Below are 14,640 nucleotides of genomic sequence, written 5' to 3'. Positions count from 1 at the left end.
AGTTTCATCTTCCGTACAGTACAGTTTTCAGTTGTGTGGGTCAGAAGGAAGCGTCAAAGCCAGTCTTGATCTGTTTTTCTCCCTCGGTCCTCATCACTAATCAGGACCCCAACTAACATCAGAGTGTAGTTCTTACACCTACCACTTGTATCCATCTCCTCAGCTACCACTAAGTCTAAGTTCTTGACATCCTTGGCTTGGGAGGAGTGTTTACACTTACTAGCCTTTCTCTGGCCTGTTTCCTAGGAACTAGCCTGTTCTCATTATCTGTAATGCATTCATAATTATATACCAGCACCGAGCACCTGCCCTCTACAGTAGCTGGGCTGATTCCTGGCATCACAAAGGAGAGTGAAGGCCAGCCAAGGACCATGAAGAATGGCACAGCCGCATTCCAAGAGTTCCAGCCTGCAAAGAATTTGTGGCAGTGTTTGCCCACTTCCCATATCCCTACCCACAGAATAACCTTTGTCAAGTCCAAACCACAGATCTCTGCTCAGCCCTGAGACTCTGAGCACATCCCAGGCCACATCTACAATCAAAGCAGAATTATCTTATTAATGGACACAGAAAGTGAATGTGTTTTCCCTTTTCATTTGACCCATTCTAGTAATTAAACCCCTTCACAGAAACTAATAAAAAGCCCTGACATAGAGCCTTCACCTGCTTTTGTACTTGGCTATGGGAGTCAAGGTACCTGCCTGGACATTCTGGTTCCAGTCATTCTCTTATGAAGATGACTTCCTTTTTGGAAACCTTGCCACATGTGACTTCTTAAAACTGGAACCTGAGCACACCTAAAAATTATTCAAATATTTAAAGAGGGCCAAAAGTTGTGTCTCTGTGGAAATGTTCCATGAGGCACACACAATTCCCTACTCCACTAAGTTCACATCACTCAAAAGCTCCCATTTAACTCTTGTTGGGTTGTTCTACCACCTCTACTTTCAGCATTCCTGTGATTCCTTTCAGGGCCTGTGCCTGCCTGTGTATTGCCCGTCGCATCCATGGTGTTTTCAGCTTCTCCAGATGCATAGATCTAGCCTTCCTTCAGCCACAGAAGTACTTCAACTGAAGAAACAATGCATCTGTCATTCATTTCTAGTCAAAATAATTCCACAGTTTCAGTTGGATGAGAGAACGAGTCCCTTCAGCCAACGATTTGTGAATAATTTTTAAATGCCACTTTAAAATCAAATTGAATTTTATAGACATCCTGGCATCAATAACCATCTCTTTTTGCAAACATTGCTAGGGTAGTAATAATAGAAATACATTTTTATTTGCTTTAGGATGGAATTATGAACTCAGCTACCATGTGCAGAAAAATACTGGGCTGATAACTCATTGTGGGTTCATGCATGAAGAATGATGCTTATTTCTATAATGGTTTAATTTAAATATATATTGTTTTTATTTGGGCAAACATTGACACATGACTTTCAAATTATTTCATACTTAACATTGCAAGATGTAGATTAGTACCATCAATTAAAGCATAATTTACAGTGAATGCAAAACACGTAGCATTCAGTCCATCTGAGTGTATGCACCTGTGTTCTGTGCAAGGCACCTGTGTGTGTGTGTGTGTGTGTGTGTGTGTGTGTGTGTGTGTGTGTGTGTATGTATTCTGATTTATATGATTGTTGAAAATGTCAGTGACTGTACACATTAACATTGTGGAAGCAATCAGAAAACCAGCTCAAGCCCAACATAGATATGTGCTTTATTCAGTTTCTTACAGGTAAAATAACCATTTGTCACCTTCTACTGTCTTCTCCTCATTCCCCTACCATACATTAGTTAGTGTTGCTGGAATAAAACACCATGATCAAAAGCAACTTGGGGAGGAAAGGGTTTACTTCAACTTATAGTTCCACATCACAGTGCATCATTGAGAGAATCAGGACAGGAACTTGAGGCATGAACCTGGAGGCAGGAGCTGATAAAAAGGCCATGGAGGAGTGCTTATTGGCTTGCTTCTCATGGCTTGCTCAGTCTGGTTTCTTACGTCATCCAAGGCCACTAGCCTAGGAGTGGCATTACCTATAGTGATCTGAGCCTTTCCACATCAACTATCAATCAAGAAAATAAACCACTGCTGTGGGATGTTCTGTATGTGCTGTGGGAGCCAGTTTTTGGGTTCCTCGTGGCTTTACCCAGCAGGTCCACATAGAGGATGATTAGGACCACGAGCCTGAGTGCAGGTGTCTGAGATGGTCTGCACTTGGCTGTGCTGTGGGATGGTCTGTATGTCAAATTGCTCTGATTGGTCAATAAATAAAACCTGATTGGCCATGGCTAGGCAGGAAGTATAGGTGGGACTAAGAGAGAGGAGAAATAAAAGAACAGGAAGGCAGAAGGACTCACTGCCTGCCAGCAGCCACCCTGACAACCAGCATGAAAAGATGCTGGTAAGCCACGAGCCGCGTGGCAGGGTATAGATTTGTGGGAATGGATTAATTTAAGCTATAAGAACAGTTAGCAAGAAGCCTGCCATGACCATACAGTTTGTAAGCAATATAAGTCTCTGTGTTTACTTGGTTGGGTCTGAGCGGCTGTGGGACTGGTGGGTGACAGAGATTTGTCCTGACTGTGGGCAAGGCAGGAAAACTCTAGCTACAAACCACAGTCTTGCCCAATTGAGGTTCTCTACTCCAAAATGACTCTAGCTTATACCAACTTGACATAAAGTCAGCCAGGACATACCCACCACAAACAGACCCCTGGCACTAACGTATACCACATGACAAGTGAACTATAGCTCTATAAGGAATTCAGATGGACCCCAATACTTCTGATATCAGTTGCATCAGTGGCTTTGCTCCACTCAACAATGCCAACAGTATGAGTACAGAAGTCCTGATGTGAACTGAAGTCTTTGGTTACAACCCAAACTATCTATGTCCCAAACAGCAAAGAAATCTAAAGGGGATGAAGAAGGGCACATTCTATTTGGCATCATTAATTCTCAGTCCAGAGGAGTTGTGCACATTGATGGACAGACATAAGGATAGCACAGATCTTAGGAAAGTAGCACATTGGAAAATTTCAGTTCAGGTACCCCTCTTTTAAGGTATGGTGCCATAGAATAGGTCAAACTGAACGATCTTCCCTAAACCATGACCCATATGCTGCTTCTGCTAGCAGTTTAGAATCATTTCCATGTCTAAGGACCATATATCACAGTGTATCTTGTTCTTTAATGAAGAAAAAAATCTTTAAGAAAAAATCATATAGGTTCCCGGAATCATGCCCCCACACTTTCAGGCCACTAATTTTTAAATGGCTTTTATATTATCCACTGTAACCACTAAAGTTTGTTTTTATGGTGTTTTCAATACGTAGGACTCAAAGTGTCCTATTTTTCTTTCTGCTGCTGATATGAACACTATAGCCAAAAACAACCTGGGGAGGAAAGGGTTTATTTTGCTTACCCTTGCACATCACCATTCATCATGGTGGAAGTCAGGGCAGGAACGCAGGCAGACCTAAGAGGAGTGCTCCTTTTGGGCCTGTTCTCCAGGCTCACATTCAGTTGTCATTCTTATACTTCCCAAGACCACTTTCACTGCCCATGTTAGGTTGGGCCCTACCTCATCAATCATTTCTCAAGGAAATGCCCCACTAAGGTAGACTCTGGAATAGAAAAAGGCTTTCTGTGCTTTCTTCTCTGATACAGGTTGAATATTCCTAATCTAAAACCCTAAATATAAAGTGCCCCCAAATCTGAAATTTTTGAGTACCAACATATCAATACAAATAGAAAATTTCATACTCTCCTCATGTGGCAGGTCATATCCAAGATATAAATGTACCAACAATGTAAATGATTATCTTTAACCTTATATATGAGAGGTATATAAAAATATATGTTTGGGCTTGAGTCACATTCCTAAAACATGTTATAATGTATATTTACATATCCTAAAACCAAGAAACAAAAATATGAAATTCATAAAATTTTTCTCCCAAGCATATTGGGTAAGATATAATCAACCTGTAGCATGTGCCTGAATAAAGTCATCAGAATTCCTATGGGGTTTCTCCATAATTTGACAGTCAAGACATATCGTGGCATATCTCAAAACTTCCAGGCTTGATGGCTTAGGTTATGGGTAAGATAAGCCCTTAAGAAAATTTATAGCTACTATTAGATTCCTTTTAAAAAAATCGAATAGCTATGGATATGTTATGACTTGAATCATTTACCCACAGAAGATATGCTAAAGTTCTGATCCCAAAACTGTGTAAATGAGAACTTCTTTAGAAATAGAGTATTTTTAAGTGACCCAGATGAAGTCATCATGGTGGACCCTGATCCAGTAGAACTGATATGTAAAGGGGAAAGTTAGATAAAGAGGTGGATATGTACAGACAAGTCATGTGGAGAATCCCATCTAGTCTCCTACTAGAGTCTATGCAAGAAGCTTAAAATAGATTCTCCATCTGAGCACATATAAGAAACCAGCCCCGCCAACACCTTAATGTTAGAGGCTCAACCTCCTGAACTGTAAGTCCATTACTGATGGTTAGATGTTTGGTGCTTAGTTAAGACAACCCTGGGAAATACATACAAATATTTTCTCTAAAAATAAGATCCTTCATGGATATAACCAAGTTAGATGTGATTTCCAGGAGTTGAAGGATCCTCTGAAGCCTCTTTCAAAATCCCCCATGATAAAGGCAAAGGGAGGAAGAGGATCGGCATCAGTGACTGCTTGCCACCGATCAGGCCCTTGGCTATTCCCTTAACATTTGTTTGTTGTCTAAATCTTCAAAAACAGTAATAGTCCATACAATAAATGATGCATCCTCACTTTAGACCCTACAAGATTTAGTGCCATGGACAAATGCCCACATCTAGCACATAGCTGTGCTGGGGGCAGGACCTGCATTTGTTTTACTCTGATGGTAGTCCTTTTCAATTTTTGAAAGAGTTCAGAGTGTGTGTGATCTTTTAGATCCCTAGTACATGATGTGTGGCTTCCCAGGCCCGGGGACTAAAGAAGGATCATGTCTAAAGACATTTCAATTGCTTCTGAGTAACAGTAGAATAAAATTGAGAAGGATCGTAGAAAGACATCTGTGTCTTCTGTGCTTTATCTTTCACTCCATGGCAGCATGGAATCTTGTAGTCACCAAGGATTTCAACACACAGGCATGTCCTTTCTTGATAGAAAAGGATAGAGACAAAAACTGTGTTAGTCAAATAAAACTAAATCAGACTGATGGTGTTATGATCAGAAACTTCAGAATTTTCAGGCTTAAAAATGGGAATAGTGACAAGAATGGGAAAAATACGTAAAGGAAAAATTGAACCTTTCATTCCTCCTGAAGCACTGTTGATCACCCACCTGGAGCCAGGTTCCATGCTCTTTCAGAAGTTAACAGCATGGAGCTTCCAGTGTAGAGGGTGAGACCAAATGCTTCACTGGACAAGGCTGTAAAATGAAATGGTAAAACAATCTGGGAACTCTGTACTGTAAGAACAAATTATCGGGTGACAGTCACTGCTCCTCAGGAGACACTGAATTCTGAGTAATGGCTACCCTGAATGGGAAGTGGGATAAGAGATTCGGGCAGAGAGTCCATGGCAAATTTCTGAGGTGACAGAGTGCCGTCCCTCTGAAGCCATAAGCACCATTCTGCATAGGCTATTAACAGGCATGAAGGGTAGAAGCATGGTGGAGCAGACTCTGTTAGAGACTGGTGTCCTCTTGAGAGCAGAGGAAGCCAATAATGATTTGCAGACAGAGTGAGTTCAGTGGAAGATATTACCGGCTGCAGGAATTGAGCAAGTCTGTAAATCTTTCTGAGTCTCAGTGGTCTTATAATAAGGGATAATTATGGCCGCTGTGAAGAATAAATGAGTCATTTAACACAGTGCTCTCAGAACAGAAGCCCAGGGAAGAGCAGAGCTGTTACTGTGACTGGAACACAGTGGCCTACTGGAGACCTATGTGCAACTCTAAGTTATGCCTTTGTCTCATTTTCTCTCCTTTGAATTGCTCCCAGTGACCAGTGGAGGAGCGGTACCCCATGCAGAACTCTTCCAGACCATAGAAGAATGAGCAAGCTTTCCTACACACTTTGTGTTAACTTTCATCATCATCAGGTAAGGCCCAAAGTCTTTGGGTCTCTCAGAAGTCAATATAGCCTGAACTGTGAGAATGGCTATATTCCTTCCTGGCTCAATGACATTGAACAAGAGACTTCATCTCACTTCATAGTTCTTTACTATGAATGGGCACCATATGCCTAATGAGACTCTTGGACTGAATGAATACTTGCACCTGGTTATTAGTAAGGGCTGTGTACAAGTTAGCCAGCATTATTATTATACTGGAAACAGTAACAAAGCCTCAACTGCCTCAGAGAAAAAATAGGACACTTTTCAAGTCACTGGAACAAAACAGCTGTATACCACTAACTAAAAAATGTTCTAAAAGTCATCAGAACAAGAATTATCAACACTGAACATCAACAGTGCATTCTAAAAATTCACTAAAAAAAGAGATAAACTTCTGATGCAAATACATGAGAAATGGTTTTCTTAAGTGTTTTCCAATAAGACCTAATTCCTTTATTTTTGCTTTCACACCCCTCTGCTTTCCTCATAGCTCCTTTAAGGACCCAGATGACCTAAGTTACACCGTGTTTATCCTGTGATTTCCCACCCTTGTTTCCACCACCCAGAGGCAGAGTCCATCCAGATGCATTAGATGAGCTTTGCCATCAATAACAGAAATCCTCAACATTTGAGTTTAGCCAGCTTATCCCCTGCTACAACTGGAATCAAGGAAGGATGCAGGGGAGGGGGATTTGGTGATATTCCTCAACCAGACCAAATACTAGTCCAAAACTCAACCCTCCTTATTAGCCCCCAGCATTTCTTTGTGCTCTTCCTTTTTTAGAGTATGCTGGTTTTGCTCATTCCTTTCAACTAGCAAGTCTTTATCCATTACTCACCTGTAAAAAATAGCAATGAAAAATTGAAGAAACACTAAAGAAAGGGGATCTGTCCTTGAAGAAAATCAAGTCTGTCTTGGAGACTATGACCTGCCTTGCATTAGAACTAGCAAATAACTGTCAGAGTAGCTGAGGAATTAGAATGATACCAAATGACCTCTCACACACTAACTGAAATGGGAATGAAAGTTATTCACGCTATCATAGCTTCATTTTGCACCCGTAGCAGTAAACACACACACACACACACACACACACACACACACACACACACACACACACACACACACTAGATATGGACAGAGAAGATTGTATGCATTTATCATATCTAGTTCTTTGAATGTGAGATAAATGTATTGAGACTAAACCTATGGGGCTTTCTTTGAACTGGTTTGCCCCTTTACTTTCTCTAGCATTTCCATCAACATATCTTGCTGACTACTTAATCATATTGAATGTTTTTCTCCCTACTGCACAGTGGCTACCTGTGCACGTGGCCATTGGCCCCTGGGCCTCAGTAACAGTCTTCTCATTCTCTTGCTTTTCTCCTTACTCCCCTATCATCTATTTCTGCAGGATAACCAAAAGGACAGATACTACTAAAATGTAGGTCAGATTTTGTGAGTTTTCTGCAGAACACCCTCTACTTCAGGTGGTCCTTAGACTGAAGTCTACACCCATTGCTTCTACTGCTGTGGGACCTGGCCACATTGTCCTTAGCTCTTCTGGACCCAAAGACTGAAGATGTTACTACTACAAGCTTTTCTATTTAGGCATATATAGTTTCTCAAACAAAATGAATTCATTGCAATCAAAGCCTTGGCTGTGACTTCCCTCTGCGTTGAATGTTTCTTGCTGGATCTTCTGCCTGGCCTCAATTTCAATGGCTTTTCTTCAGAGAGGCCTTTCTTGACCATCCTATCTAAAGGGCTGATTGCTCAGTCTACTCCATTGCTTCTTTTCATTCTCCAGGTGGATTTTGCCACTCTGGCTTTTTAAGGACTGTATGCATTATCTCCTTTCTTTCCTCGCCACCATGTTGGCTTTGTGAGACCAGGAATGCATCTTTGATTGTATCCCCTCTTTCAAGAAGACAGCCTTGAACTTAGCAGGGATATATATGGCTTGGATACAGTTTGAATGTGTCCACCAAATGGTCACTTGTGATGGAAGTTTGTTTCTCCATGCATCAGCATTTAGGTTATAGAACAGTTAAAAGGTAAGTCCCCATGAAAGGCAGCTAGGTTATAGAGAAATGTCATTGGAAATGGCTAAAGCTGGCTTCAGAGACTGAACCAACTCTTGCTGGAACAGATTGTTACAAAGCAATATCCTCTCATTCATTTGGCTTCTTCTGCACTTGACTATTTCCCTTTCTGCTTCTCTGTCACATCACAAAATTCTAGTAATGCCATTACCAAAATGCAGGCACCATGCTCTTGAACTTCTGTAATTGTTAGCCTCAGTTATTTTTCAGAGAAACGCATAATGACTGAACTCAGAGGGGTCAGTAATGCTTAGTGAATGAATACTTATTTGGCCTGAAAACTATCCTTGTTTGGAGATTTCCCGGAAACACTTTTATTCCACTCTTGACTGCTGCTAGAAACTGTTTACCACGAGTTCATTTACAAAGACAGGTACTATTGAGGGATGAAACAGGAGGATTTCACATTGCTCCCAAATGCAACTCTCCCCCAGTAAGGGAGACAATCGCTGGCTTCTGGTGGAGGTGGTAATAGTGGAAAGGCAATAATATCTCCCTACCTTTGTCCTGCTTATGTTGTTGCTTTGCAAGGCCTGGGAATGAAATGATTATGACTTTGCTGAGTTCGGCTCTATGATGCTACCTAGAGATAACTCTTGCACAGGTTGGTAAATTGCTGAGGGATACTGCAGAAAACTCTACTTACAATGGACCTATGGACTATTTTTCCTTATGGCTTTATACTTTACTGTGATTTAGTGGATATTTGACTCTGAAGTTTGGGAAATATAAGAAAATGTTACTGTAACAGAAATCTGCTGGCACACCTGACAATCAAACAGGTGAAATTGAAGAACCCAGCATTATTTTCAACTCATTTAAAATCAGCTATAGATAACTATGCTTTGGATGTATTCAGTCAGTGTTTTCTTCATCTAGTATATGTAATTTCTAAATTATACGTTAATAATATATACCTAGCAAATAAAATCATAGTTGAAAATTTCCAATTGTTATTATAAATCAGAACATTTGATGCATATTTCAGTCTTCTATGAGATGGGCATGATAATAGTAGTATCTGTTTTATAGGTAGTTGTTGAGGTTAAATAAAATAACTATCATAAAACAAGAGTACAGGAATTCACACAAACAAGTGCTCATTGATGGCTGCCAAGATTGAAGCTGAAACTAATTTATTTTCTCTGTCTTTAATTTGTATTGTAAAAAAAAAAAAATAGCAGGGCCCATGAGATTGATGATGCCTGCATGTGGTTAGGGAGGACACACTTTTATGGATACAGATGGGAGCAATGGAGGACAGGCTGGGGTACTCAGATTCCCAGGAGCAGGTCAGCTGGCAGATTGAAGTGAGCCAATGGATATTCCTGCCTTGGTGGGTGTCCACAGGCTAGAGGGATAATTCTGAGGTTACTGAATTCTGCCTGACCCATAGGCCTAGCCAAATATTTTCTGTTTGGGGTGTTCCTCTTCCTGCAGGTGGCTGTTGCTCTGAATCAGCCAGGATCTGGGAGATGCAGCATTAGGCACCAAGTCAAAAGCTTTCTCAACTGCCCCATCTCTTTTTCATCAGCTGTCTGTGAATCTACCCAGTGTTACGAGTAGACTATTTCTGAGATGAGTCACTTGAGTTGGGGGGTGAAGTGGACAGACTTGGTAATTTAGCCTGCTCTGGCAGGCAGCTGCTTTGGCCCTTCCCGCCTCTGCTCAGTCTAGCCCCAGTGTTCTACAGAAATATCTGGGGCCAAAGCTCTAGCAAGCAATGGAAATGTGTTGCTTGGCTTGACCTTATAAACCTTATTTTTCTATGTATCTTTGACAGAGAGAATAAAGTAGAATCTGGATATTCCTTGAATTGTGACCAACACAACAATACATGACTTTAATCTTATATCTGTCTCCAATGTCCTCTCTTTGGCTGCCAGACTCCATATTTCTCTCTCCTGGATACAGTTAGATTAGCACTGTCAAATCCTGGGTTTCAGACTCTTTAACTAAACCCTATGTAAATCAGTCTCCATCAGTCTCCATCTGCTAAAATTCTCTTGTCTTCAGGCAAAGTGATGCCACTTTAGGATCCTTCCGAATCTGTCTGAGTCTCCAGGAGACCACACTCTAGTGGAAATCTTGCTTTATACCCTTCTGGGTTATTAGCCCTGCACTTTCAGATCTTCTCTTCTTGTTCTATGGTTTACTGATCTAAATTATCCATTCATTAGACACATCTCTTATGCTTTCAATAAAAGAATTTAGTATTATTTCAAAATTTTGACCATTTAAATTTATGCCATTCATTTCTGACTTTACTAAGTAAACTTGTATCCAACATTCTTCTAGAGACAAACAGAAAAGTTTTTTTTTACCTAAGTTTTTTTAAACAAAGTTACTTTTAAACAGACTGGTTATATTGATTGTCATGTATGAAAGGAATCTGCATCTGTTGCAAATATCTGTAGGAAGCAGAGGAATCGTTGAGTCACCGAAAGCCTGAGTGATATGTATTTTGTCATAAGCAAGGCCTGTTGAGAACAAGCCCATGGTAAACTGGCAAAGCTGTTACCCACATGGGCCAGGCTCAAGAGGAATGGCAAAGCTTCCCTTGGGGGTTCCAGCATGCGTGTTTATGAACATTTGATCAGTGTGTGTGTGTGTGTGTGTGTGTGTGTGTGTGTGTGTGTGTGTGTGTGTGTGTGTAGCCACTGTAGCTTCCTTCTTAGGGATATTTACATCCTGAGAAGGCTCACCTGCAGAGATCTCCTACCAGGAGCAGCTAACGCCTCCCTCTGTGCTCTTCCTAATAAACACACTGAAGTTCCATGTTTGTATGGAGCCTTAAGCGGCTAGAGAACCCTCATGAGCCCAGTTTTAATGTATGTGTGTCTATGTGTCAGTCCTTTTTTCACTCCCTAACCAGGTTCAGGGACCCCAGGTGGGACAGATGCAGCAAACATGATAGACTCTATCATTCTTAGGTTATCTGCACTATGAATGATGTGACTGAAGCTTTCCACTCTTCCCTTCCTATGGACCCAATCAATACAGAGTTCTCATAACTAAACAGCAAAGGCAAAGCAATGTAAGAAGAATAAGATGGAACAGAACGGTTTCAAAATCACTTGGGCATTGTCTTCACAGGAATATGATTTCCACAGAAGGTTAAACTGAATGTGGTGGTTCACAAGTGCAATCCCAGCACTTGAGTAGTGGCAACAAGAGGATTAGGAGTTCAAGGCCATCCTGATCTACATGAGATGCCGTCTCAAAAAACAAACAAAAAAGTTAAACTGAAAAGCACCATTCATGGTCTGTGTACTAGCTAGTTTTTGGTCAACTTGTCACAAAATAAAGCTGAAATCCAAACAGCTGTGCTAAAAAGTACTTGAGTCCTACTCTCATAAACTTTACATTCCTGTGACCGAGACATTCTTATCAGATAACACAATGAATATATAATTACAAACTGATTTTGGTGGGGCAAAATCTGTCTTTTGACTGCTCTAAAAAAAAATCTCTAAATTTTTAAATGGAATTTGAATTGTCCAGATGGCTTTTTAAAGTCTAAGTTGTTAACCTTTCAACAAAGGTACCATGGGTCCCCTTGACTGAATGCACTGTGCAAACTTGAAACGAAGATCAGTCCTTCATTCTGAATTTCAAGATCTTCTGTGGCAGCAGTGGACATGCAAGGCACCTCAGTGTTTTAGAGGTGGGTGGAGGCTCTGGCATAGAAGATTGCACATCAGATTGTTTTGCCATCGTAAAAAAAATAATTTACCATTAAAATAAATTCTTGAATAGAAAAAAACAAATTGAGATTAATATTAAGACAGAATAAAATTGTAAAGAAGCTTAGACAAAAGGATGCCGATCTGGTCTAGATCACTGAGGTGAGGCTTGGATATGGTGCTTTACCTACAACTAGAAAGGTGAATAAAGTGAACTTAAGGTAAAAAGTATTCCAAGCAGAGGGACGTTGGCACAAAGGTCTTATGGTAGAAGAAGTACCAGGGTGTTACAGGAACTTAAAGAAAGCCAGAGTTGCATGTCAGAGAACAACAACAACAAAATAGTATGAGATGAGGCTTGGCTGCAAGCCACTTGGCACTGTGACAGATTTAATCTTAGGGTTGGGGAAATGGAAACCATGGGAGACTTCTCTGTCTCATCCTGAGAGCCCCTGCTCTCTCTGAGTTCTTCAGGTTCATGGTGGTGATTTGTTAAAAACACTATTTCTTCTTTCCCCACATCCCAGTTCCTTTCAACGCCATGTTCTCCTTACCTGTTGCTTTCCATTCTCTCTCTAAGTGATCTTCTCAGATTTCCAATCTACTGCCTTGTTTAAACTCATCATTCTGTGTGGTTTCAGCTACCAACCTTATACAGATACCTTCTTGCACTACGGTCGCCTTTTTCTGTTTGCTTGTAAAATAAATTATGCATGCTTTTGGTCACATGAATAGCTAGCTACATGAACCTTCCAGACTATTTTTGAAGAGGTTGTTGCAAATCCATATCATGTTGATGATTGACACAGATTTTCTATAGGGGAGGGGAGAATGAGTCATTCATGAAAGGTCTTGAACAATGGTGGGGTAATGAACCCAGCCATCTGTGGAAACAGCTGACTGTCTGACCTTCTGAATGCCACTATTATGTAAAACACATGCTTGGAGTTTGTTTTATGAGGTTTCCACTCATCTTCCCCAAGGACCCTGACTCAGGCTTACAATCCCCTCTGCTTACGTCCATGTGGGCAAGGGGCATCACCCTTCCTGAGATAGCGTAGGAAGAAGCCAGAAACTTAATGCATCTGAAGGTCACTATGGTAAGGTCAACCTGAGCTCTGAAAATATGACTTCTTTGAAGGCTGTGGTGGCAAATACTGACCACAATGCTACACTTTGCAGATGTAGTTGATTTTGACCTTTGTGCTGGGTAGTTTTTTGTCAACTTGACACAAGCTAGAGTCATCTGAAAAGAAGGAACCTCAGTTGAGAAAATGCCTCCATAAGATCTGGCTGTAGGGCATTTTCTTAATTAGTGATTGATGGAGGAGGGCCCAGCTCATTGAGGGTGGTGCCATCCCTGGGCTGGTGGTCCTGGGGTCTATAGGAAAGCAGGCTGAACAAGCCATGTGAGCCAGCCAGTAAGCGGTACCCTTCCATGGCTTCTGCATCAGCTCCTGCCGCCAGGTTTCTGAACTGTTTGAGCTCCTGTCCTGACTTCCTTTGAAGATGGACTGTAACCTGGAAGTGTAAGCTGAAATAAACTCCTTTATCCTCAAATTGCTTTGTTCATAGTATTTCACCACAGGAATAGTAACCCTAACTAAGGCACCCTCACACACAGCTTGATGACATGGGTATTTTTATCTGTTTGTATAAACTACAAACCACAAAAGGACCTCCTGAAACTAAAAAAAGAACAACAGTAATTTCTTAGGCAAGTTCAAAATCAATCTTTCTTTTCTATTTTATGTCCTTTCAAATCTTCCAGAAAACCTTGGATATTGATTTGGTGAATTCACTGGAACCTGGAGTGATACAGGTTCTACCATCCTGAAGGAGACTCTGCTGATCTCTGGGACTGTTTCTTCAGACACCAGGCCTATGCATTAGAAACCAGGTAAGCCCAGGAACCCCACTCACCTGGCTGACAGTAAGCACCTGCAAGCCTGGGTGCCACCAGTTCAGTAAGCCAACACCCTCTGCCCCAGCTTCAGCTTTCCACTTTGTCTCACCAGTATCCCTGACTTCTACTCTAGCTTCTCCTTCTTGGTCTGGCTTGGCTTACAGTCTTTGGCATTTGGACTTGTCTTTTCCTGCCTTTCTCCACTGAGTGCCCTCTCTTTACTGGACTTTCACGTTCTTCAATGTTTCATGACCTGAAAGCAAAGTTCTCACACCTGTCTCCTTAGATGGGTCCCTCATAAATGCCTGCCTGAAGGCAGGGAGATGTTGACAGATTGCTGTGCAGAGGAAAGTCATTATTGTACTTTTTAGGGGAAGTTTTCATTCAACTAAGCTGTAGTATGTAGGGTGAATTCCTTTCTGTTAAACTTATTCAGTCATTCCATTATTGGGGATGGCAGAAGACTTTGTTCAAACCTCCACTGGTAAACAGTTGTCTCCAACATGAGATCACCTGCCTTCCAGTTCCAATGTGTGTGTGTATATATATATATATATATATATATATATATATATATATTTCTACTTCTGATGTTTTTTCTTTCCATGCTCAGAATTAACTTGAGCACTGTGAATTCTACATGGGGCTTATATTCTCAGGTATCTCCAGCCACAACTTTGAAAGACTGTTGATGATATCATGGTGTGTACACAATGTTCTTCCCCAGTGTTCATAGCTGAGGCCGATTGACACATGGACTCAAGTGCATTATTTCTACACTCAGTCAAACAAGCAAAATTATGCAAGGT

The 14,640-nt window shown here is 41.1% G+C and overlaps 1 long non-coding RNA gene across 1 annotated transcript; it reads left to right on the top strand.

The window, feature by feature from the left end:
* The first annotated feature begins 5,681 nt into the window (after positions 1-5,681).
* Positions 5,682-13,825, top strand: LOC143273171 (uncharacterized). The gene is made up of 2 exons (XR_013051080.1): positions 5,682-6,118; positions 13,697-13,825. It is a non-coding gene; the product is annotated as an uncharacterized LOC143273171 (long non-coding RNA).
* The last annotated feature ends 815 nt before the right edge of the window (positions 13,826-14,640 follow it).

The sequence above is a fragment of the Peromyscus maniculatus genome, chromosome 5 (assembly GCF_049852395.1).
Source record: "Peromyscus maniculatus bairdii isolate BWxNUB_F1_BW_parent chromosome 5, HU_Pman_BW_mat_3.1, whole genome shotgun sequence".
Taxonomy (NCBI): Eukaryota; Metazoa; Chordata; class Mammalia; order Rodentia; family Cricetidae; genus Peromyscus; species Peromyscus maniculatus.
The sequence above is the reverse complement of the archived record's forward strand: the minus strand, read 5'-3'. Positions and strand labels throughout refer to the sequence as shown.